General features: G+C 44.1%; 1 protein-coding gene across 1 annotated transcript in view; it reads right to left on the bottom strand.

The window, feature by feature from the left end:
• Positions 1–26,242, bottom strand: part of NAALADL2 (N-acetylated alpha-linked acidic dipeptidase like 2) — a gene marked incomplete at its 5' end in the record, with an annotated part of 477,074 nt that overhangs the window by 46,707 nt on the left and 404,125 nt on the right. The window lies entirely within an intron of this gene.

Here is a 26,242-nt window from a genome sequence, read left to right as displayed (position 1 = left end):
ATGTTTGTAATGTTTGCTGCCCTTCATGTTTCCGTCGGCAGTCTGAACGTAGAGTAAGCTGTACAGAAAAGTTGTTATGAGATGTTGTGAAATGTTGTAAGTGGTAACTGACTCGAGTTTGCTCTCTTGGCAGAATTATTAGACCGGAGTTTCTGAAGCAGCTGTGGCGAAACGGAGGCCAACGTTAACCACGGTTCTAATCACGGAGGAGCCTAAGAGAAGCTAAGTACCTTCTCAAGTTTTGGAGGTTTTAGCTTCTAGAGGTTTTTCCTCCTATTTACTAATATATAGCAGTTTACTTGCTACAGTTTCCAAGTGATTATATTTTTGGATTTTTCCTGTTCTGGAAACTTTCCCTAGATATTTTTCATTTAGTTTGAGAATAAACATATCTTACCATTTGAGGATACGGTAAATTAATCTACGATCATTTCATTTCTCTACCACCCAGAACTAGTTAGTGGAATAGGGAGGAAGTTATCAATATGGCCACCACTGAGACGGGATATTTCGTCACAACTTTTACAATTTTAGCACAGGCGCCGTGTTATGCAATGAGATCTAGTTACTGACAATTGGGATTAACAGTAAAATGACGCATCATAACGGTAGCCCACATTGATAACTTTCTCCCTAATCTAGGCTCCCTTTTACCGCAGCAGCCTGGTGGTACTTCCCACACCCAGCACGCTGTCCTATCTGGCGCTACAAAAATATATTTATTTTTATAGCGCCGGGGTGTACCCAGCGGTAATCAGGCAGTGCTGTGCGCTGCCTGGATACTGCTGGGTTAGCTCCGACAACTGTAAAAACAAATCCCTTATTTATGCATACGATCTCCTTGTACGGAGGAAAAAGTCTCAACAGACTTCTTAATTCAGCTATCCAGCTTTAAATACACTGTCATCATCGGCAACCCCCCCCCCCCTCTTTCTATAGTGTGTTACTCTGTCTACACAGCACGCAGTAATTTTTAGCGTGCTCTAAAAATGCTAGTGCACATTTGTATAAGACCTCCCGAAAAAATTATCATACAAAGAACAGTAATAAAACAAAAGAAAAAATTATAAGCATTGTGGAGATTCTACATATGGTGCCTAAAAAAAAAATCGGCGCCAAAATCAATCAGCTAAACCGATTATAGAATACGCTTAGTTGATATCTGAGCGCCTAAATCTACATGCATCCATTTACACCAATGAAAGCGTGGCGTAAATCCCAGCGCATAGACACGTGCACTGGGCCATATTCTATAACTATGCGTTAAATTTTGGAACGCCCATGAAATGCCCAGTTCTCCGCCTATAACCATGCCCCTTTTTGCCTGCACGCGTTAGAAGTTTGGTGCACCTCGTTACAGAATACGCTTACTGAGTTATGAGCCTAAATTTTAATTACTGCCAATTAGTGCTCATTAATGCTTGTTAAGTGCTGTTACCAGTGCTCATTAGCTTATTAAGCCAATTGAGTTGCACGATTTTGGCGCAGATCTCTATGTGCGCTATATAGAATCTAGGGGCTAGCCCACTTAACTTGGGAAGGAAGTGGAAAGCCTCTCATCAAGACACCTTAATTACTCCAATTCATTGCTTACTATTCTCACCCCCTATAAGTAATTAGGTAAAAAAAATAATATTAATTTAATACCATTATTTCCCTTTATTAGCAATAAAGAACTTTAACTGTTGTGGTTCAAAGAACACAAATTGATTCCCAGAAAATGGAATTAGACACTGAAATCTAAGATAAAAGGGAAAGAGAAAGGGAACTGGGACTTGATATACTGCCTTTCTGAGGTTTTTTTGCAACTACAATTCAAAGTGGTTTACATATATTCAGATACTTATTTTGAACCAGGGGCAATGGAGGTTAAATGACTTGCCCAGAGTCACAAAGAGCTGCAGTGGGAACTGAACTCAGATCCCCAGGATCAAAGTCCACTGCACTAACCACTAGGCTACTCCTCCACTAGCAACATTCCGTGTAGAAGCCTGCCCTTGCAGATCAGCAACGCAGCCGCGCAGGCTTCTGTTTCTGTGAGTCTGATGCTTTAGCCTTTCCTCATAGGGAAGTCGTCCCATCCCCTTTATCTTTTTCCTTCGCCCTTCTCTGCACCTTTCCTAATTCCACTATATCTTTTTTGAGATGTGGCGACCAGAATTGAACACAATATTCGAGGAATTTGGGTGCCCAGATGCTGTTAAAAAATAGGCTCTCACCTAAGTGGAGGCGCTGCCTTATAGAATTGCCCCTTAATGTGTGGTAAGTGTACAATTTTTGCTTAGAAGATAAGGGGTACACACCCAGCAATTGGGCTTGGGATTTGATATACTGCCTTTCTGTACTTACAATCAGAGCGGTTTACGTATTAGATACAGGTGCTTATTGTACTTGGGGAAATGGAGGTTTAAGAGGCCCTTTTACAAAGGCATGTAAAGGCCTCTGCGCATCCAGCATGTGCTAAATCGGCATTACCACCCAGCTACCGTGTACTCCAGGTGGTAATTCCAAATTTGGCGCGTGCTGAAAACATGCGGTAGAAAATATTTTCTATTTTCTACCGTGGGGCACCTACCCGGCGGTAAATGGCATTTAGCGCATGCTGCATGCTTACTGCCCGGGTACTGTGTGAAACCTTACTGCAAAGTCAATAGGTGGCAGTAGGGTCTCAGGCCGAAAACGGACATGCGCTGGTTTCCATTTTGCCGCACGTCCGTTTTCAAGCCCATTAAAAAAAAAAAAATATCCCTTTTTTCCAGATGCGGTACAATAAGATTCCGGCGTGTACCAAAAAACACGCGCCCATACTGACGCAGGCCAGTTTTTGGTGCACCTTTGTAAAAGGACCCCTAAGTGACTTGTCCAAGGTCACAAGGAGCAGCCATGGAAATTGAACCCAGTTCCCCTGCACTAGCCATTAGGATACTCCTCGATTGCAAGTGCCATGTATTACATTTTTTGACTAATGCACAGAAGCAGCAAAATTTTAGCACAGCTGAATAAAAGGGTCTCTATGTCTTAGTAACCCTGAATATTTATTAACAACTCAATCAAACAAGCCTTAAAACAATGTTAATCGGCAGTTGGCTATGAAGCTACAATGTAGTAAATTTAAAATGAATCGGAGAAAATTTTTCTTCACTCAACGTGTAATTAAACTCTAGAATTCATTGCCAGAGAACGTGGTAAAGGCGGTTAGCTTAGCGGAGTTTAAAAAAGGTTTGGACGGCTTCCTACAGGAAAAGTCCATAGACCGTTATTAAATGGACTTGGGGAAAATCCACTATTTCTGGGATAAGCAGTATAAAATGTTTTGTACATTTTTGGGATCTTGCCGGGTATTTTTGACCTGGATTGGCCACTGTTGGAAACAGGATGCTGGGCTTGATGGACCTTTGGTCTGTCCCAGTATGGCAATACTTATGTAACTTCAGAAAAATGCATTATTTCTATATATTCTGTTATTACGCTATTAGCATATGGTGTCAAGCTATACCTGTTGTACACCAGCTTGGGTGGTTAATAAATTCCAACAAATAGATCAATGAATTTTCAATAGGAATAAAAATATTTTATTTAAAAAATGAATGCAATGGCCTAAGTTGAACAGACATATGCAAAACCACCTCTGTTGTTTGAATATTTAATAATAACAAATTTAGGGATACTGAAAGATGTCCAATGTTTGTGCATCCATATCATTAAATAAATAGAAATGATAAAAATGGATGTCTTTTCAGCCCTTCCATACATAGAAAACAAACTAGAAAGGTTAACATTGAGGAAAGATAAAAGCCTGGATCCTTTCCACATCTGGTGTTTGGAAAGAATTCTTGGAATCTGATGATGGCTGCAAATCATTAGCGAATGTTGTACGTTCCAATCACCCTAGCATTTTTGTTTCACAGAATTTGGCAAGGAAAACTGCAGGCCTCTAGCATGCCCAGACAACAATCAGTGAGAACAGAAAAATAGCTGGCCCTCTCTTGCCTGATCACTGTGTTGCTAATGAGTTTGGGAATAACGTTAGGTGTCTCAACCCTTGTGGCAAGTGTGACTGGGACTCTGGCAAATGTGATGATTGCAGTTGCCAGGAAAAGGAAGAAAACACAAATACATTGTAACATACCAACAATTACTACCAAGGTACGGCAAAAAGTGGCCTGCGGTAGTGTGGGCGTGTGTTTTTGGTGCGCGCCGGGCCAGTTTTTAGTGCGTCCGGGATAAAGGGCTTTTTTTTCCAGTGGGCCAGGAAAAAGGCCTGCGGTAAAATTGAAACCAGCACACGCCTATTTTACAGCCTGAGCCCTTCACACCACCCACTGATCTAGCAGTAAGGGCTCACATGTTACACGCGAAGTCCACCACCCTAACCACTAGGCCACTCCTCCACTGTTGCTACTATTGGAGATTCTACATGGAATGTTGCTATTCCACTAGCAACATTCCATGTAGAAGTCGGCCCTTGCAGATCACCAATGTGGCCACGCAGGCTTCTGCTTCTGTGAGTCTGACGTCAGACTCACAGAAACAGAAGCCTGCACAGCTGCGTTGCTGATCTGCAGGGGCAGGCTTCTACATGGAATGTTGCTAGTGGAATCGCAACATTAACATTCCATGTAGAATCTCCAATAGTAGCAACAGAATCTCAATCTCAATAGTAGCAACATTCCATGTTGTTGTTACATTTGTACCCTGCACTTTCCCACTCATAGCAGGCTCAATGCAGCTTACATAGGTACTTATTTGTACCTGGGGCAACAGAGGGTTAAGTGACTTGCCCAGAGTCACAAGGAGCTGCCTGTGCCTGAAGTGGGAATTGAACTCAGTTCCCCAGGACCAAAGTCCAGCACCCTAACCACTAAGCCACTCCTCCACTGTCATTTTCTCTGTTTCTTTATATAAGCCATTTTTGCTTTCTGTTTCATCTGTTCCTTAATTTGCAAGCACTCACTTTCATCACACACAAAAAAGGACCCTTTACCCCAAGGGTCATATCATAACCTTGTGGTATGTCAGGGAATTTCTGGTTCAGTTTTGACTGTGAATTGTTGACATATATCTAATACTGGAGAACGGAAGTCAACCGACACGAATGAGGGGCGTGATGTAACTCATTTCAGAAAGGTTAAGGAAACCCAGAGGACGCCTATGTCAAGCCACAAGTAAACCTTATTCTTGGGTAGAAGCAAACAAAGCAGTGAGACGCTTGCCAACTATCTCAAGAGGACATCCGGGAACGGCCAGGAGCATCGGAAAGCTATGATAGAAATGTAGTAGCACAAAACTGATCTTTGGAAAGGAGAATAATTTTGTCTTACAGGACACTCTGCTGGTGTCCTTGTAACATACATATTATAGTAACATAGTAGATGACGGCAGAAAAAGACCTGCACGGTCCATCCAGTCTACCCAACAAGATAAACTCATATGTGCTACTTTTTGTGTACACCTTATCTTGATTTGTACCTGTCCTTTTCAGGGCACAGACCGTGTAAGTCTGCCCAGCACTATCCCCGCCTCCCAACCACCAGCCCCGCCTCCCACCACCGGCTCTGGCACAGGCCGTATAAGTCTGCCCAACACTATCCCCGCCTCCCGCCACCGGCTCTGCCCAGCACCATCCCTGCCACCCGCCACCGGCTGTGCCACCCAATCTCGGCTAAGCTCCTTAGGATCTATTCCTTCTGAACAGGATTCCTTTACGTTTATCCCACGCATGCTTGAATTCCGTTACCGTTTTCATTTCCACCACCTCCCGCGGGAGGGCATTCCAAGCATCTACCACTCTCTCCGTGAAAAAATACTTCCTGACATTTTTCTTGAGTCTGCCCCCCTTCAATCTCATTTCATGTCCTCTCGTTCTATCGCCTTCCCATCTCCGGAAAAGGTTCGTTTGCGGATTCATACCTTTCAAATATTTGAATGTCTGTATCATATCACCCTTGTTTCTCCTTTCCTCCAGAGTATACTTGTGGTATATTTAAGCTTAGTTGTTCATTAAAATACGCACACAACTTTATTACAGTCTTCCTCTAAGGAACATCTGCCATCAAAGATGACATCCTGGTTTAACCTCTTTTTAGAAATGGTTCATTTGTAGAAATTCACACATTATCATACTCAGACAGTATATAAAGGAAAAATACAGGAGAGAGGAAGGTGTGACTACTATCTTATTTATTTAATTATTTATTTGCTGCATTTGTATTCCACATTTTCCCACCTCTTTGCAGGCTCAATGTGGCTTACATTATGCCGAAATGACGGTAACCATTTCCGGAGAGAAGTACATATTAATTATTACAGTTAAAGTACAGAAATATGAAGTACATTAGAAGTATGTGGATATACAGTACATTTCAGGAGTTTGAAATCAAGGGTAATGAATAACGTTCAGTAATGAAAAGAAATAGAAGTTAAAGTAATCGGTTGAGTTTAGATGTCAGGTCATTTATGACGGATCCCTTTGATAAGTCCTTTTGAACAAATTAGTCTTTGGTAGTTTCCGGAAGGGTGTCAAAACGTGCATTGTTTTTATGGCATTCGGTAATGCTGAAGAAGACTCTTCGGCTGGTGGAGTTTGGGGACCCCCGCCAGCAAACAAGGTACCTGATGCGGAGGTGGGGCGGGCGGCGAAGGCAGGGGAAGGTTGGTGGCAGGAGGGGGGGGGGGTTCAAGAGGGTCGTTGGCAGGGGGTCCAAAGTGGTGGGGGGGTGGGGGGGGGGGGGTCGGCGGCTAAACAGTGCCCCCCTGGTGTAGGCGCCCAATGTATGACAATTAGCAACTACTGCCCTGCTACCGCATGACCCGGGTGGCAATTTCATTTTGTACATACATCCAGTAGGCGCGCCATAAATTTTATGGCGCACGGTGCTAACTTGGTGATAAATAGCACTGTACATGCGCTGACGATTACCGCCTGGTTAACGCATGAGACCTTACCGCTAAGTGAATGGGTGGTGATAAGGTCTCAGGCCCAAAATAGAGCGCGCCAATTTTCAATTTGTTGCATGTCCATTTTTGGCCAAACAAAAAGGTCTTTTTTTGCAGGTGCACTGAAAAATGGACTTGCACGCATTCAATACATGCGTCTACAACAGATCAGGGCATTTTTCGGCGCACTTTAGTAAAAGGACCCCTATATGTTCCATCTTTGCTTATACCCTTTACTTTCAATTAAAATGCTCTATTACGTATTGTGTTGACATTGTAAGTAGTATACTATGCCATATCTTATATTGTTATTTGAATATTTTTACTGCTATAAATAAATACATTTTTGTTGGCGGGGCATGTCTGCGGGCACAGAGTGAGTGCTCCTGCACTACTCAGCACAGCTACATTACCGCATACTAACTGGTTAGCTCAGGATCAATATATGAGCCTTTACTACCTACAAAATAGGTGTCAGGAAGTGCTTACTTGGTAATTCTTTTTAATGGCCATGTGCTAATTACAACATTAGCACGTGGCCATTAGTAGGAAAAATAGAGTCGGCTATTTTCCGGCTTCGGTAAAAATGGCCTTAGCAAATTGGGAAAACCCATGTGAGGATACACTAATGCCACTAATGATTTGTCCTGTGCCCTGAGAAAGGCAGGGACAGATCAAACTCGGGTATACATATAAAGTATCATATAGCATGTAAAATGAGTTTATCTTGTGGGGCAGACTGGATGGACCGTTCAGGTCTTTATCTGCCGTCATTTACTATGTTACTCTTTGGGGTTCTACATGGAATGTTGCTACTAATTGGGATTCTGGAATCTTGTAACTCTTTAGGATTCCAGAATCTTCAGAACTTTTAGTACAAGAACAGTGCTGTGCAGCAGGGCCGGTCTTAGGGCGAGGCAACCGCATAGGGCCTCACGCTCAAGGTGGCCCCACACGGCGCGCCTGAACTCCGCCCAAACCGCCTGAGTTCCAGTCCCCCTCCCTCTGAATTTTAAAAGTCATCTAAGTTACTTCGTCGGGGTTACGGCGACAGGCGGCAGCAGTGAAAAGCGTGCGAACTGCTCGGCACTTCAGGAGCCTTCCTTCCCTCTCTCAGCTCTGGTCCTGCCCTCCCAGAAACAGGAAATGAGGGTGGGAGTCGGGACCAGAGGTGAGAGAGAGAAAGGAAGGCTCCTGAAGCGCCGAGCTCACATGCTTTTCACTGCTGCTGCCTGCCGCTGTAACCTGATGAGGTAAGATAATTTTTAAAATTCGGAGGGAGGGCGGGAGGCCCCTGGAGCTCAGAGAGAGGCCTCGGAGTGAGGGGGCCTTGGAGCTGGGAGGGAGGGGGCCTTGGAGATAGGAAGGATGCAGGCAGGCCTTGGAGCTGGGAGGGAGGGAGGGGGCCCTTGGAGCTCAGAGGGAGGGAGGGGGCCCTGAAGCTCAGAGGGAGAGAGGGGAGATGGTCCTGGAGCTCGGAGGGAGCTCAGAGGGAGGTGTGGCAGCCCTGGAGTTCAGAGGGAGGGGAGGGCGCCCCATCAAATTGGTCTGCAAAGGGATCCTCCGCACTTGCTAAGACCGGCCCTGTTGGGCAGACTTCTACGGTCTGTGCCCTCAGAAAGGCAAGGACAAATCAAACTCGGGTATAAAGTATCACATACCATGTAAAATGAGTTTATCTTGTTGGGCAGACTGGATGGACCGTACAGGTCTTTATCTGCCGTCATTTACTATGTTACTATGTTACTAATTATCACAGATTAGAATAAGGACCCTTTAGTGAATCTTTATTCAAAATTAGTTCACACTTTGCTACTATTATTAATATTTGGCAATTAGCTTCTTGGGAGGCTAGAGATTCAAAATTATCGCCTAAATGTAGGAAACAATTTCTTCAGATATGGATGCCTTATCTTCAGGTGCTCAGCCCAAGGGGTAGAAGCTTGCTTATTAATGCTCATTGAGGATGGTATGACATGGTTCTGATGTATTTACTTGTAACCACTCAGTTAGCAGTAAGTAGGTTCCCGAGACTAAGTACTAGGGGGGAGGAGGGGTTGGAGGGGGTGTGGGGGGGGGGGGGGGGGAGGGAACTTTACATGTTGTATAGTTTAACCGTGATATGTATGTATGATGTTATGAGTATGTTACGTTGTTTACCTTTGTTATAACAATCAATAAAACTTAAATTAAAAAAAAAAAAAGTAAGTGTGACAGATGTTTTGCCTTTTCATTATGAATTGCAATCAGTTTCTATCTAAACCGTAAACAGGATTTCCTTTAGGATAATGAGCTGTGGGTTGCATCGAAGATGTTCTTTTAGCTGAATTTTGGGTGTCTACATAGTAACATAGTAGATGACGGCAGAAAAAGACCTGCATGGTCCATCCAGTCTGCCCAAGACAAACTCATATGTGTATACCTTACCTTGAATTTGTACCTGTCCTTTTCAGGGCACAGACCATATAAGTCTGCCCAGCAGTATTTCCCGCCTCCCAACCACCAGTCTAGAAGCAATGCATTCTTTGGCCTTTGAATAATTCAGCAGTCAGCCTGAGAGAGGAAAGCACTTCTTTCCTTTGCATGTATGTATATTCAACGTAGTTCTCTTGGGGTGGAATACCCAAAACAGGGGCCATAAATAAGAAATCAGTGGCCTTTCCTGTCTGTCTGCATTACGTTGGCTTGATGTATGTTTCTGCAGCATTATTACTTACACTGTTCAAATCAATGTTCTAATCTTTCTCCCCAGTGATTTATTTCTTTGGGTTAACTGATCAAATACGTGATTTAATAAACACTAAATAAAAATTACCCCATTAAAAATCTCAGCATGCTATCTAGGAATGATATGTAAGTCAACTACCACTGGATGTTTTCAGAGAGCGCGTAAGTGTAATGAATGTCAGTCAAAGATAGTGGCTTCATAGGAAGGAAACTTTGGGCTTTATTATACAAGCATACTCCCATGTGAATAGCAGCGTTTACATGTAAATTGTGATTTCAGAAAGCTGCTACTTACATGTGGAGATCCCTAACATGCAAAGATTTCAAGGGGGCATGCTGGGACCGTGGTTTGGATGTGCCTCGGATCTTTCGAAAATCTGTATGTGTGTTCGCCAAAGAAAATACACATTTAGTGGAAAAAGAATTTCAACATTGGATTTTATACCAGCTCAAAGGCATGTATGCAATTTTAAAAATGCATATTTTAGCCAGGGCTTCACCCAAGGGATTAAGGGGCCCTTTTACTAAGACGCGGTAGGCCTACCACGTAGTAAAGGAGCAGTACCACAGGATATGCTGAGGCATCCCATGGTAGTGTTCTGCATAGTGTGTGCTAATTCTGTGCCGGTTAAAACCTTTTTATTTTCCAACTAGTAAAAGAGGCCCGTTTCGTAGAGGAATGAAACGGGCGCTAGCAAGGTTCCACGCCCCCCTCCCTACCTCCCTCTCTCCCTGTCTGTCGTCCAAGTTCCAGCCCCCCTCCCCTCTGATTTCCATGGTCCCCTCCCTCCCTCTGTCCCTCTCTGTCATCCGAGTTCCAGGCCCCCCTTCCCCTCGAGTAGCAAGAGCCCCCCTCCCCTGCCCTTCGAGTTCCACAGCCCCCTCCCCCTCGAGTTTGAGGGCCCGCTCCCCTTCTAGTTGCAGGACGCCCCCTCCCCTTCCAGTTGCAGGACACCCCCTCCCTCCACGCCCCCTCTCCTCCAAGTTCAATGCCCCCGTGCCTCCCTCCCTCGAAGTGCAAGCAGGACCTGTCCTCTGGCAGCCCCTCGGGGTCCGGCGTCAGCATTGAAGGCGAGCGGCGCTACAGACTGCCTTCCCATCTGTCTGAGCTCTGCTTCTGGTTCTGCCCTCATTTCCTGTTTCCGGAAGGGCGTCAGACTCACAGAAACAGAAGCCTGCGCAGCCACGTTGCTGATCTGCAAGGGAAGGCTTCTACATGGAATGTTGCTAGTGGAATAGCAACATTAACATTCCATGTAGAATCTCAAATAGTAGCAACAGAATCTCAATAGTAGAATCTCCAATAGAAGCAACATTCCATGTAGAATCTCAAATAGGGCAAGGGAAATGGGACTTGATATACCGCCTTTTGGAGATTTTTGCAACTACATTCAAAGCGGTTTACATATATTCAGATACTTATTTTGTACCAGGGGCAATGGAGGGTTAAGTGACTTGCCCAGAGTCACAAGGATCTGTATTGGGAATTAAACCCAGTTCCCCAGCGTCAAAGTCTACTGCACTAACCACTAGGCTACTCCTCCACTCTTTATAGAATAGCGTTCGGCATGGATACGGCACCTAAATTTTGGGCGCCGTACTTATGCCTGCTAAAAGCAGGTGTAAACGCCAGTGTCCAACTTAGGCGCGCTTCAGGCGAATTCTGTAAGTCCGTGTGCAATTTTTTCAAATGCACCCAACATACCCCGGGACACACCTCCTTTTCAGATAAATGCTATGAGAGTTAGGCGCTGAGCCAGTTGCAAGCAACAAATTCTAATTGATGCCAATTAACTGCAATAATTGGTTAGTGCCCAATTATTGCTAGTTAAGGGGTCGTTGATCAATTACGTTGTGTGCGCAACTTTGGGCACCAGATGTAGAATATGGGGGTTAGCTTATAGAATACTATAAGCGGCACGTGTATCTTTAGTACTTAGGCACACATATACAGGCATAGTAACATGAGTAACATAGTAGATGATGGTAGAAAAAAAGACCTGCACGGTCCATCCAGTCTGCCCAACAAGATAACTCATATGTGCTACTTTTTTCGTATACCTTACCTTGATTGGTATTTGCCATTTTCAGGGCACAGACCGTAGAAGTCTTGCCCAGCACTAGCCCCGCCTTCCAACCACCAGCCCCGCCACCATAGGAGCCCTTCAGAGCAAAAGCGGGCCATATCTACGTTTTGCATTATTCCAGCCTTGCACTGATTCACTGCCTCTATAGCCTAAAGACTTAGAAGAAAAGTCAAGGCATGTCCTACCTACCTACAGATTAAAGCCGAGTCAGGTATTGCTTATTCTTTTTTTACTGAAATGTATACCTCACAACTTAGATGGCCAACATCTCCCAATGTGACAACATGGACCTGACTTGCTATTGTTTTCAGGGGCTCATATATACCTTCTAAAATAATCACCATATGCTATTAATTCATCAAAATAAATTGAGGTTTTGGATTACAGCATACATATGTGCCAAACATTTGCACAAATTCTACTAAAGTAGATACCAAAATAGCTCATTTTACCAGCCCCGTACCCAAGATTTAGTATTTGAAACATAAAAGGAAGTTAGGGATTAGTGTGAGATAAATTTGTATATTTAAACCACCAAATCCGCATGCATGCTGTCTGCCAAAATGCATTTTAGGTCAGTAGAGGGCTCTCTGACAGAGGGTTATAATAATTCAAAAGCTATAATAAATGAACTAGAGCATTATAATTTACAACAGATTGCTGTTTCGAAGGAGAAAAATATATTAATCATATCATGAAGTGTCGTAAATATTGCATGCATTCTCCTGAAAAGAAAACATTTCACACAGTCTAAATCTATTCAAACTTTAGAAATCTGTTGAATGAAAAATGAGTGCTTAAGTGAACAGGCGACGTGCTATAGGTTCTTTTATTACTGTATTATTTCAAATGATGTGCCTACTGTATTATTTCACTCTCTGAACTATACCTGGCACTTGCCATTTATTTTGGTGGGATGTGCATGGAAAACTTTCCGGTTTGCTTCATTTTTGGATCAATTGCTTATTCGATTTATTTCCAAATTATTCGGATCATTTATTTCCACTCTAGTGAGGCTTTCCACCTATTTTTAATCAAAACTTGCTGGCAGGTAAGAATTTGGATCTATGTTTAATTAAATAAAAGGCAGATCAGAGAACTCACGCATAGGAGACAGTGAGAAATTGAGTTGGGGAAAGTGTTGGGGGATAAAAATTGCTATTAACAAGTCACGTAGTTGATAATGCTATTTGGAAAAGCTTATCCCAAGGACTCAGCATGTGTCTCCTCTGCTTGATACACATCAATCTGCCAACAATTTTGGACACTTCCACCCTTCCCTCCTCTCCCCCGGTTTCCCTGCTCCTTCCGTCCCTTCCCCATCTTCCCGGTTATTTCTAATGTAGGTTTTCTGTTGTATTAGCTAGATTTTACTGCACTGGCGTCTGCCTCTGCGGTGCGCTGTAAGCCACATTGAGCCTGACGCTGTTGGGAAAATGTGGGGTATAAATGAGATAATAAATAAATAATGGGTTTAAAGTTACGATGAGATACTATACTCAAGTACAGTTAAACGATATTCCCTCAACGTACGGAGGAATATTGGATGGGGTGCAGAGTGAGAGAACATAAGAGGGGCCGTCAAACACATATGATGGGATTGTAAAGTGATAATAACCCTATTGGGAAGTGGTGCTTGGTTTCATGGGGGCAGTATTGAGAAGGGACCATTATCGCTGAAAAACAAAACCGGCGATCTCAAACCCGGCGAACTCTGGCATTTGGCCAGGCTAAACCGTATTATCGAAAAAAAGATGGCCGGCCATCTTTTTCGAAAACATGGTTCCGGCCAGTTGTTGCACCGCCGCCAAATAGATTGCTGGCGACATTGGATTACGCCCCTCCACGTCTAAACTACCAGAAAGATCATATGAAAGGGACATCGGACTACAGCTTAAACTTTCACGTTTAATAGTCTTGACGTACCCCTTTATCGGACAGGTTACCAAGGCAGTTCCAATGAAATAAGATGCAAGAATGAAAAGAATTCCATTAATGCAGATAGAATGGAGGGACAACGGGGTTGTAACATATGAAACCAATAAAGTCACAGTGGCATGAAGACCCCAAGGCTAAAACAGCAACAACAAAAAATGATGTCAGAGGTAGATCCTCTATAGCAGTGCACATTGCCCATCTTAACGTTACTTAGTAAAAACAAGAAGTCTGTCCTATTTATATGGATCCTCTATATTCTTACAGGATGTCAGTACACTACGCCCTGTCTAGTAAGGATGCTATCACTGTTACACTGCAGCACGGCCACTTTTGTACACCCACATGGCACGCTAGACTTTAATAACAGAGCGACACTCACCCCCACAAACAGAATCAGAGTGTGTATGTGTGCTTGTGTGCTCTCTGCACTGCCTAGTAATGATGTAACACCATGGCGTATTGGGCACAGCTACTTACTTCTCAGCCTGCTGCTCTAACTAGGCTACTTCTCAAATTTTAAATCCATTATATTCTATTGGGCCAAGAAACAGCCTATCTTTTTGTTTGGTCAGATATAGTAGGGCCATCCTATGGAAGGATATGAAGAAGCAGGAGACACTTTAAGGATGGTGTTGAAATGTTATGACAAGTAGTCAAACAAGCCTATCCCAGCCTTGCATCTTTAAAATCACATGAACGATGCCCCTACCTTCCTGCAGCTCCTCTCCCCTAGGCTCCCTGGCCTTAACTGAATCCATGGTGGTCCATTGAGCAGGACCATCCAATTACCTCACCACCAATGTTTAAAAAACAGTTAAAGACATTTTTCTTTTGTGAAGCTTTTTGCTGACCAATTAAGTTAATTTTATGCTGAATTTTATTATTGTTCTAATTATATGGCTTGCTGTATGTTTTATGTGTTTATTTTATTGTATGGTATGTGTTAGTCTTGAGGTATGTATTAATGTTTATGAGTGCAAGTTGTAAACAACTTAGATGCGTTGGATAGCTGGGATATAAATTTGATAAATAAATGAGAATTAATCCACAGATTATTGTGGACTAAACTGATTTTGAATACTGCAGGCTCCTTTTACAAAGCGGCGGTAAGCCCAACACAGGTTTACCGCTCGCTAAAAAGTTAGTACTGCCGGGCTACCGCAGCAACCCTGCGGTAGTTCCCACCCTAGCACGCCGCGATATCCGGTTACTGCTGGGATAGCGCAAAAGCCCTTACCGCCACCTCAATGGGTGGCGGTAAAGGCCCCCCCCCCCCCTGAAATGGCCACGCCGAAAGGGCTTCACTTGCCGCACAGCCATTTCCTTAAAAATAGAAAGACCTACCTTTTACCTGTTGTGGTAAAAGGGGGTCTCGGCGCACATAAAAAATATGCATCGACGCCAGCGCAGGCTCCCTTTTGCTGCAGCTTGGTAGTTTGAGGAGCATGAATAAATCTAATGTGCAGTAACACATGCAGATCCCTATGTCATTCTATCAGTGACATAAATTCAAAGGTCCTCCATGTGACAATTTCAGAAGAGCCCTCACAGGCAGATGATCAAAAGCAAACGCCAGAGCTAGAGGCTGTTAGCGCCATACTAGCGCCGGCGTTTGCTACCACCCCATGATCAGAACCCTCGAGCGTGTGAAACAACGCGCTTGAGGGCTCAGCACAAGTAGCATGCAAATGCATGCTAATCAGCGCTTAACGCATTCATCCCCAATGACCAGCATCCAGCGCAACAAAGATTGGGTCGCTGGCCGCGACAAACCCTACGCCAGCTCCGAGCTGGCGTTAGGGTTTGCAGATCATTGGGGAGGAATGGTGAGTCCTGTCCAGCAGGCCCCCATTCCCCCCTACAGCAAACCTGCCAGCGAGGGCAGTTGAGGACGTCCAAAATTTGGACTTTTCTGTGACGGGGCAGTTGAGGACGTCCAAATCTTGGACGTTTCTGCAATGGGCAGTTAAGGACGCCCAAAATTGGATGTTTCTATGAGAAAGACGTCTTTCTCATAGAAACATCCAATTTTGGACGTCCTTAACTGCCCATTGCAGAAACGTCCAAATTTTGGACGTCCTCAACTGCCCCATCGCTATATCTCCGACACCCCCTTGAAATTTGGCCGTCCCTGCAACAGGGCAGTTGAGGGATGTCCATCTTCCGATTTAAAGATGGAGGTCCTTCTCTTTTCATTGGTCTCCAGCTCAAACAAGTGCGGGAGGATTGTGCTGAGCATTCTTCCGCACTTCTACCCCGTCATCAGAGATAATTGCGCTGCTTAAATTTGCATGCATTATCTCTAATCATAGGTCTAATAGCGCCCCGTGCTGTTCCAGCGCTATTTTAGAGCGCCGTTTTGAACAGCGCGGGGCTTTTGATCATCTGCCTGTCAGAGAAGGTTCTCAAACTCAGCACATCTGGAACAGCTGCAAATGGGCTCTTTCTTTACTAAGTGCCCCAGCTATTTAGACCGTTTACACTTCTACATGTTATGTTACATATGCTGTATTGATTATGTTACGTTGCTAATTGTTAAATAATGATTATATGTTCTTTTGCAAATTTTGCATAGCTATAACAGTTAGGACATAGATATTTCAGTAACACAACAGATTGCTGTACAAAATATGAAAAACCTACCACTGTAATCCAATCAACATAATGCTTACCTTCAGACTAATATTGCATTCATATTTACACCATATCATACTACAGTTTGCTGTATTTGAATCAGAACTTATCTCTTTCAAATTAATATTTTCATTTTTGAGAAACGTTTATGCGATACTATATGGTGCATTGCTAGGACACTGAAAAGAAAATTACATTTTTAACATACTGTAATTATCATCATTTTCAATTTCTTTTCGGTCGGTGAGTTTTATTACTGCTTAGAAAGTGCAGTGCAACACATTACAGTGAAAAACAATTGCCTGGGGTTCTTTTCAGCAAATACATTCTAATCACACAAGAAAATAAATACCTGATTTTTCAAGAAACATCTCGGGGGGAAAATTTTTACTAAGTTGCGTTATAGGCTGAATATTTTGTACCTGCACAATTTTGGTGAATTTTCAGAAAAAATTACTGAGGTCTTTTATTTTTACAAAATTTGCTGACACTTTTCCACTGCAAATATCTGCAGACGAGGGTTAGGTGGGGGAAACCATGTGGGTATATTTAAATAGTCAACTTACACATGCAGTTTTGTTCCCTGATGTTATGACCTGGTGAATGTGAGCCCTTGTGCCCCGACTGAGCACGGCGAAGATGAAGTGGCACCACACTCGATCAGGCAGCCAGACAACCCCTAGCTTCACCTGGGGAGCGACCACCGTTCCCTGGGAGTTGAGCCCCCAGGTGCAGGTGGCCACCAGGACTTCTGTAACCAGCGGGGTTGCACAACCGCTGACCAGGCTGGCAGGCAGGCAGACACAGTCCAGGAGCAAAGAGTCAGTGAAGAGGCAAAACAGAGAGCAATCCGAAAGTCTGGGCAGGCAGCAACACAACGCGTGGTCAGTAAACAATCCAAGGTCAGGAACACAGGAAAACACTGGAACAGATGAAGACCACAACCTCTAAGCGAATAGAAGCCAAAGCATGGAAGGACTGGAAACAGGGCTTTAAATAGAGCAGGAATTAGGCTCAACCATGAGCAGCTGTTCCAAGATGGCTGTCCCCATCAGCAGAGGTGCCTACATCCAAATATGGGCTTCCTTCCTGACCTCGTTACTCCAAGATGGCTTCCCCCTCCTGAGCTAGCCAAGATGGCTGCTGTCCATGATCCAACCTGGATGACGGCTGCTAGGTTAGGAAACCGAAACCAACCCATCCTGGAGAAGTGTAGCAGAGCGTAACACCTGAAAACGTTGGGTCCCCAAGAAAGCTTACATCTACAGTAAAGCAACTGATATAGGGGTTGTTTTATTAAGGCGTTAACAGATTTAATGTGCACTAATGAATTACTGTTTTTTAAGTGCCATTCAGCCCATAGGTATACAATGGGCTACATGGTATTTAACGCACAGGGCCGCCGAGAGACTAGGCTGGGCCCGGGGGAAGGCCACCTCTGCTGCTGCAGTCCGCGGTCTCATCTGTCTGCCTCCACGGCTCTGGGCCCCCTTCATTCAAAGCGGCAGTTGCATATCGCGTCTCTTCTGGCCTTCCCTTCCTGTGTCCCACCCTTTTCTGATGTAACTTGCAGTTTCCACAAGGGCGGGAAGGCCAGTAGAGACACAATCTGCGACTGTCGCTTTAAATGAAGGGGGTCCGGAGCCGTGGAGGCAGGCAGGTGAGACCGCAGACTGCAGCGCCGGCGGCCTGACCCCGGCGCCGGGCCCCCCTTAGAGGCCCAGGCCCGGGGAATTTTGCCCCCCCTTCCCCCCCCTCTCGGCGGCCCTGTTAACGCATATGCTAAATCCATTAGTGCACTTTAGTAAAAGGACCCCATAGCTGGCTTCAAAAACTAAGGGGTCCTTTTACTAAGGTGTGCTGAAAAATGGCCTGCGGTGGTGTAGGCATGGGTTTTTGGGCATGCACGGATGCATTTTTCTGTGAGCTTGTAAAAAAGGCCTTTAAAAAATTTTGCCAAAAATGGACGTGCGGCAATATGAAAATTGCGGTGTGTCCATTTTGGGTCTGAGACTTTACCACCAGCCATTAACTTAGCGGTAAGGTCTCACGTGGTAACCGGGAGGTAATGACCTACGTGTGTAGCAGATGCATGCCAGAATTGAAATTTCCGCGAAGGCCACTTGGTAACGGGGCAGTAACTCCAATTTGGCGCATGTTGGGCGTGCATTAGGCACACCTAGCACCTACCTGGCTTAGTAAAAGCTATAATTATTTTCTCCATTTGGGGCAATTTTCACCTTGGGAAATCCAGCTTGCTAACCTCCCCCTCCTCCTTTTACAAAGCCGTGCTGGTGGCTGTTGCGCTGGAATGTCGACACAGTCTATTCACATTGGGCTGTGGTGGCATAACTGCACCGGCAACCACTAGCATGGCTTTGTAAGGGGGGCGGGTTATTAAGGTAGATAGATCCCTTTGTAAATTAAAGAATTCAAAATGAGTGCTCCCTTATTTCGCAGCCAGCCCCCCGTAGCAGTAGAATCCCAATATTACCTCTAGGGGGGCTGAGGTGGCCATTTTATTTTTATTTTTTGTTACATTTGTACCCTGCGCTTTCCCACTCATGGCAGGCTCAATGCGGCTTACATGGGGCAATGGAGGGTTAAGTGACTTGCCCAGAGTCACAAGGAGCTGCCTGTGCCTGAAGTGGGAATCGAATTCAGTTCCTCAGTTCCTCAGGACCAAAGTCCACCACTCTAACCACTAGGCCAATCCTCCACTGTTGCTACTATTTGAGATTCTACATGGAATGTTGCTATTCCACTAGCAACATTCCATGTAGAAGTCGGCCCTTGCAGATCACCAATGTGGCCGCGCAGGCTTCTGCTTCTGTGAGTCTGACATCCTGCATGACATCCTGCATGTACGTGCAGGACGTCAGACTCACAGAAACAGAAGCCTGCGCAGCCTTCTACATGGAATGTTGCTAATGGAATAGCAACATTCCATGTAGAATCTCCAATAGTAGCAACATTCCATGTAGAATCTCCAATAGTATCTATTTTATTTTTGTTACATTTGTACCCCGCGCTTTCCCACTCATGGCAGGCTCAATGCGGCTTACATGGGGCAATGGAGGGTTAAGTGACTTGCCCAGAGTCACAAGGAGCTGCCTGTGCCTGAAGTGGGAATCGAAGTCAGTTCCTCAGTTCCCCAGGACCAAAGTCCACCACCCTAACCACTAGGCCACTCCTCCACTCCTTTGATGCCTTGAGCTGCTCCTCTATAAGACCTCTATCCTGGGAATGATGGGGAGGGGGAGGAGAAAATACTATTGTTGGAACAAAAATATTTTCAAATGCAAAGTCAAAATTGTAATTCACTTTATTGCTAATGTAGTAATAGACTTCAAGGCGTGGTCGTTATATAGATCTATACAGACTGCAGATGTAAATTTTATGGAAATTGGGGAGGAAAATAGTTAAAACGAGGCATATAAAATGATAAATGACAGCATAGAAAGAATGGTATGTTTAATCTGCCCAAGTGGACGTTAGCGTGATAACAGGTTGCCAAGATTGGTAACTTTATTATTATTACATTTGTACCCTGCGCTTTCCCACTCAAAGCAGGTTCAATGCAGCTTACATAGGAATAGTATTGCAAAGTTTTTTTGGAAGAGGAAATTGTGGCTGAAATAATGGGATAAATGATCCCACTACTTAGCTTTACTATTGGTATTGGACAAGATATAGAGAGGCAAAGGTACACAAAGTTCCTTTTCAAACAAAAACCATGTAGAGTTGTGAGTGGAGGGATTTGAATTATACCAATGATAACCTTTACTTAAGATAAAGACAGAGTGATAATGTATGAAATCTGGGAAATCAACACCTCCAAAATTTTTAGGGAGAATTCCCACTTCAGCTCCTTGTGACCTTGGGCAAGTCACTTAACCTTCCATTGCCCCAGGTACAAAAACCGAAGATTGTGAGCCCTCTAGGGACAGAGAAAGTACCTGCATGTAATGTGTACAGTGCTGCGTGCGTCTAGTAGCGCTATAGAAATGATTAGTAGTAGTAGTAATAGGGATTACATTGTTCCGTCATGGTGATCGCCATTTCCGGAGTGAGAGATACAAGTGGTATTACATTAAAGATCATGATTGACATAGTAGATTAAGCAGTCAAGTTTAAAGAGTTCATATTCCGAATAAGAGATAAAGTGGTATTATGTTAAAGTTCATTCGTGGTAGAGTAGGCCTTGGTAGTCGAGTATATAGAGTTAGGTTTTATCCAGTTCTAGTTTGAGTTTCGTTGTCTGGTATTAGGATGGATCAATGTGGTATGCCTTGTTGAACAAGCTGAACATTCATGTGCAACGCAAGTGAATGTGAGTATTCTTCACTCCAACAATGCTCCCGAACAGGAGTTTGTAATTATAGATTATTTCTCCTTTGGGTTCATTTCTGATCTAATGATCTGATTGTTTCCTAGTGAATCTCCGTCACGGGGTTTTCTTTGGTGCCTTTTCCGATGCCACGTATCCTGCTCACATCTGGATCTCCTCTCTCTCAGTGGTTTAGAAGGAATACACAGCTGTTGAAAGAGCATTGATTTGGCACCAGAGTCCAGAGGCACCACAGCCTCACCGCTGTTCACCGCCACCCCAGGGCCAAGGAACCAAAGGTTATACTGACGGGCCTAAACTTTCAAGCATGTCTGACTTCTCTTTCACAGTTTTCCAAAGGGCTTTACCTTTTTTGGTCTATAGGAAAATACCTTAGATACAATGTTATGTCAAGTCCTTCCAGAATTTTATGATAGACTTTTCAAAGTATTTATTTTCTTAAGTTGTAGGTTTATGTTTTCTGAGCATTACTTGTTAACGTTTTCAAAGTTCAGCATGTCTTCAAAGTATTGAATACGTACCCCCAAAACTCATGGACTGTATACAAATGCAATCCATATTTACATTTTTATTGCCCATATTAGATTTTGAATTATTCTTTTCCGTGATATTTGAATATATAATTTTTCAGTACTTTGACGGTTTTATGTTGAAATCCAAATAATTCACATTTACTTCTATATGGCAGTTATAAAACCAAGAATCGCGGCCAAAAGACAATAAATAAAAACAGAATTCACCATGTAGGCATTTTAATGCCTAGAGATTAGCAATTAAAGAGGGGTTAGATGCCTTCAAGCATGCCTTTCTTTCTTTCTTTGCATAAGATTGTCATAATTTTAATAGAAGATTAATGTGTCATTTCTGAATAATAGGCACAGGGTGTTAGTGAAGAAAGACTTTGTCATTCTGAGCCTTTGCAAAACAAAATCTTTATTGAACATAGTTCATGGTTTTCTTTAAAAAATATATATTTTTATTTATTGAAAATTTCTTACATACTGCAATCTCTAAAAAAAAAAAAAAAAAAAAAATCAATGTTTGCAATAAAGCACACAACAATTAAATAAAAAAAGTAAAACAGAGCTCTTCCTTTCTCCTTAGTTCCAGAACATAATTGTGCATTGAGGGAAAGAATATTTCCCCAATCTTATATAATAATTCTCACCACCAACGTTCTAATGTGGGACTGCCTGTGTCCGTGGCTCCTGGAGTTGCTGAGCTAGGCTCCGTAGCCAAGATGACGTCACTAACAGCTGATTCCCAGGCAGGGGGAGGAGTAGGGAAACTGCCTGGGAATCAGCTGTCAGTGTGCCGATCCCTGCCACTTCGGAGCAAGAGGCAGGGAGCGGCGCATCAAAAAAGTACAAGCGCGGCACCACAGAACCCCCCCCCCTCGGCGCATCACCCAATCCCCCCCCGCACATCAAACACCCCCTCCCCCTACCCGAAGCACATCAACACCCTCCCCCCCCGCCGCACCAAACCCCATCGTCACCCACAGATGCCAGTAGTAACGCTGTCCGGCCGCTGCTGCTTCTCCTGTTGAGCAGCAGCGGCCGCTACAAAAAGAAAAGAAGCGATAAATGTTTTTAAACCCAGCCCAAATCATTCGCAAATGCCCGAGTCTTATGACGCAGTCTCTGCAGCTGCTCCTCCTCTCGCCTCCATGTCACTGCCCCTGAGTAAGACCCCAGAGGAGCGCAGTGACGTGACAGGCGAGAGGAGGAGCGGCTGTAGAGACTGCGTTGTAAGACTCGGGCATTTGTGAATGATTTGGGCTGGGTTTAAAAACATTTATCGCTTCTTTTCTTTTTGTAGCGGCCGCTGCTGCTCAACAGGGGAAGCAGCAGTGACCAGACACCGTTACCACTGGCAGCTGCGGGTGGCGAGGGGGTTTGATGCGCCGGGGGCGGGAGAGTCACTGGACATGGGTAGCTGCAGGGGGGAGGGGAGGGTCACTGGACATGGGTAGCTGCAGGGGGGGCAGGGGGAGAGGAGGGACGCTGGACATGGATGGCTGGAGGCGGGGCAGGGGAGAGGGAGGTGGGGAGGGGGTCCTAAGACCAGAGAGGTGGGGGTGGGGAGGGGGGCCCTGCGAGAGGGGGGGTGGGGGCTCACGCTCACTCACTCACTCACTGTCTCTCACATACACTCTCTCTGACACACTCCCTGTCTATCACACTCTATCTCTCTGTCACACACACACAGTCTCACACACACAGACACTCTGTCTCTCACACACTCTCTCTCTCACACAAACACACACACACTGTCTCTCTCTCATTCTCTCTATGACACACACACTCCATCTCTCACACACACTCTCTCTCTCTCTCTCAAACATACACACTCCGAGGAAAACCTTGCTAGCGCCCGTTTCATTTGTGTCAGAAACGGGCCTTTTTTTACTAGTTTTCTATATAATTGTACTACTTAGGAGCCCTTTTAGTAAAACTTAATCCATGCTAATAGACAGTAGCAGGTTCTTTTTTACACTTATGGGCCACATATGTCACTTAGGGGCTTTTTTACTAAGCTGTAGCAGCCATTTTTGCCATGGACCAGGGCCCCTTTTACCAAAGTGCGTAAAAACTCCAAAAACTCAGGGGGCTGCACTTGCCATCCATTGAGGTGGTGGTAGGGGCTCCCGCACTAGCCTGGCAGTAACTGGGTAACCGCCTACAGAAATATTTTTAAAATATTTCCGCTAGCAATAGAAATGGTGCACGCTGGGGGTGGAACTACTGCCCGCACCTGCACTGGGCTGGCAGTAGTTCCAGGTTATAAATGAAAAAAAAAATTCTTTATATACGTTTTTAAGCAATGAAATTATATCTATCTATATATATATAAACTCACCCTCAACGTTCTATTGTCTGATGACGTCACTGAAGCCAAGGTTCGTAAGTTCGAAGCTCTGAAGACAAGAAAATCACAGCCTCGGGGCCCCGCCCTCGCGTCAAACGTTATGACGTTGAGGCAATGCCCTCACTAACAACCAAGGTGCGTTCGGTGGGGGGGGGGGGGGGGGCACAGGAAAGCCTTGCTAGCGCCCGTTTCATTGGCTCCAGAAACGGGCCTTTTTTTACTAGTTGGTTAATAATAAACAGGGAGGAAAAAAGCCTCAAGAAGCTTCCAGCTAGCAGCTGAAAGAGCAGGGCTTCTTCATCATCGGCAAAAATCCTCCCCAATAAAGTTTAATTGCAAATAGTCTACTTTAAATAGCAAAAACTCTTAAAAAAAGACTATTTGCAAAAGTAGACTATTTGCAATTAAACTTTATTGTGGAGGTTTTTTTTTGCCAATGATGAAGAAGCCCTGCTCTTTCAGCTGCTAGCTGGGAGCTTCTTGAGGCTTTTTCCTCCCTGTTTATTAGTAACCAATATCATTTTATTGCTTAGAAACGTAAATAAAGAATTTTTTTTTTCATTTATATGGTTATATTCTTTTGATTTCTTTTTCCTCATTTATTTTGTAGTTAGTAGTTCCGGGTTGCCATGGCAACCCTTTAGTAAACGGGCCCCTCTGCGCATGCTAAGCTTTAGTAAAAGATTCCCCGAGTAACTCCACGGTGTGGTCTCTAGTCTTTGTACTTTTTGAAAAAGTAGAAAATCAACTTGTGTTTAGCTGCTCCATTCCACTTAGGATGTTGTAGCTCAAGGTAAGCTTGAATCCTTAGGGAAAGACGATCGACAAAGCTGAAAAGGGACTACAAGTTCCACCAGCTTTAGATCAACAGTTGTCCTTTTAGGTGGAATACCTAAAAGGAAGGACGGGTAGGAATTTCCAACATGTAGATAACGCCAGTATAGGAACTGTGAATTCTTTTGGCCCTTCTGCTGAAGGGATATTTGCTAATAGGGAAGGAGTGAACAGATTAAAAACTCTGCCCACTTACTAATGCCACAGACTGCTTTCTTGTTTTGATATAGGGGGGAATAATACCACAGTTTGAAACCTGAAATGGAGTGGTAAATGGAGCTCATTCTGAGGAAAAGGATGTTACCAGTGGTGTGCTGCAAGGTTCAGGTTCTGGGGCTAGTTCTTTTTAATATTTTTGGAGTGGGAGGCAACGTTCTTAGCTGGTTTAGAGGATTCCTGACCTCAAGATCATACCAAGTAACATCTAACGAGAACATATCCAACCCATGGACAACCGAATGCGGAGTTCCCCAAGGACCTCCCCTCTCACCACCCCTCTTCAACCTAATGATGATACCTCTAGCCAAGCTACTAGCCAAGCAAAACCTCAACCCATACATATATGCAGATGATGTCACAATCTACATCCCGTTCAAACATGATCTAAAGGAAATCTCCAACGAGATTAACCAAAGCTTCCAAATAATGCACTCCTGGGCGGATGCATTCCAGTTAAAACTCAACGCAGAAAAAACACAATGTCTCATACTCACCTCACAACATAATACAAGCAAATTCACTACAATAACCACACCAACTGTTTCCCTTCCCGTGTCAAATACACTGAAAATTCTTGGAGTCACCATTGATCGAAACCTCACACTTGAAAACCACGTGGAGAATACAACTAAGAAGATGTTTCACGCCATGTGGAAACTTAAAAGAGTAAAACCTTTCTTCCCTAGATCCATCCTTCGCAACCTGGTACAACCAATGGTACTAAGCCACCTGGACTATTGCAACGCACTTTACGCTGGCTGCAAAGAACAAACTATCAAGAAATTTCAAACAGCCCAGAACACTGCAGCCAGACTCATATTGGGAAAAACAAAATATGAAAGTGCAAAACCCCTAAGAAAGAAACTGCACTGGCTCCCACTCAAAGAACAAACCACGTTCAAGATATGCACGATTGTTCATAAAATCATTCACGGAGACGCCCCGACCTACATGCTAGACCTCGTCGACCTACCTCCTAGAAATGCTAAAAGATCTGCCCGCACATTTCTTAACCTACACTTCCCCGGCTGTAAAGGATTAAAATACAAACTAACACATGCGACCAGTTTTTCCATACATGAGCACACAACTGTGGAATGCACTACCAACAAAATTGAAAACAATTAATGAAAAAACTAACTTTCGCAAATCTCTGAAAACCTATCTTTTCAACAAGGCCTACCACGAGAATCTGCAGCTTAACTATAACACTTCTTCACCCCACCCTGACTCTAAACGATGTTTTTCTCTAAATGTTTGCTTAGCTATTCTCTGTCATCCTTGATCTCTTTGTAACACCAATTGTATCTTTTACCCTGTAATGGCAATGCCATAACAGATCTTTGTAAGCCACATTGAGCCTGCAAATAGGTGGGAAAATGTGGGATACAAGTGCAATAAATAAATAAATAATAATAACAACATTGCTGAAGGGCTGTCTGGTAAGGTTTGCCTCTTTGCGGAGGATACCATAACCTGCAATACGGTAGACACCCCTGATGGTGAGGAAGAACTTAGCGAAGCTAGAGCGATGGTCTGGAATTTGGCAGCTAATTTTAATTCTAAAAAATGTAGGGTCATGTATTTGTACAGTTTAGGGGTCAAGAACATTTGTGTATGAAAGAGGAGCTGGACTTGGGTGTAA

Source organism: Microcaecilia unicolor, chromosome 10 (genome assembly GCF_901765095.1).
Source record: "Microcaecilia unicolor chromosome 10, aMicUni1.1, whole genome shotgun sequence".
In the NCBI taxonomy this organism is placed as follows: domain Eukaryota; kingdom Metazoa; phylum Chordata; class Amphibia; order Gymnophiona; family Siphonopidae; genus Microcaecilia; species Microcaecilia unicolor.
This window is presented reverse-complemented; position numbering and strand designations above follow the sequence as displayed.